Source organism: Cucurbita maxima, unplaced genomic scaffold, assembly GCF_002738345.1.
Source record: "Cucurbita maxima cultivar Rimu unplaced genomic scaffold, Cmax_1.0 Cma_Scf00036, whole genome shotgun sequence".
Classification (NCBI taxonomy): Eukaryota; Viridiplantae; Streptophyta; class Magnoliopsida; order Cucurbitales; family Cucurbitaceae; genus Cucurbita; species Cucurbita maxima.
In genome coordinates this window covers 275,117-275,656 of record NW_019272052.1, presented here as the reverse complement: position 1 = coordinate 275,656, position 540 = coordinate 275,117, and the positions used below count along the sequence as shown (strand labels likewise).

Here is a 540-nt window from a genome sequence, read left to right as displayed (position 1 = left end):
AAAAAAAAAAAAAAAAAAAAAAAAAAAAAAAAAAAAAAAAAAAAAAAAAAAAAAAAAATCAATGTTTATGATAAAAAAACATCAAGTAGTTGAGACAGTGATCAAGAGAAGGAGTGAGAGAGAGACAGCCCATTAAAAAACCCTCGTTTATGAAAGCTCCAACCACCTCTTTGCTCCAAGAGGTACTCCAAATTTTAAAGCCACAACGCAACTTTTATTTAATAGCAAAGAAAAATTGCATTCAGGAAAATAATGACGTCAGAAAGTTACTAAGTTCTCTTTTTTCCCTTTTTTTTATTTGTGTGTGTGTAGGTGACCTTATTTTAAAACTAAAAATAAATACAGAAACAGCTACCACCATAAGAAGATTTAGAAAAATAAATAAAACCTGCAATGAAATGACCATCATCAATTGCCAACAGAACATACCTATTTATTTTAGCACATCGCAGAAAATATCTTTTTTCACAAGACAAAAAAAAAAAAAAAAAAAAAAAAAAAAAAAAAAAAAAAAAAAAAAAAAAAAAAAAAAAAAAAAAA

The 540-nt window shown here is 25.0% G+C and overlaps 1 protein-coding gene across 1 annotated transcript in view; it reads right to left on the bottom strand.

Moving 5' to 3' along the window:
• The window catches only part of LOC111468395 (callose synthase 7-like), a 24,591-nt gene that overhangs the window by 9,204 nt on the left and 14,847 nt on the right, over positions 1–540 (bottom strand). The gene's annotated exons all lie outside the window — the stretch shown is intronic.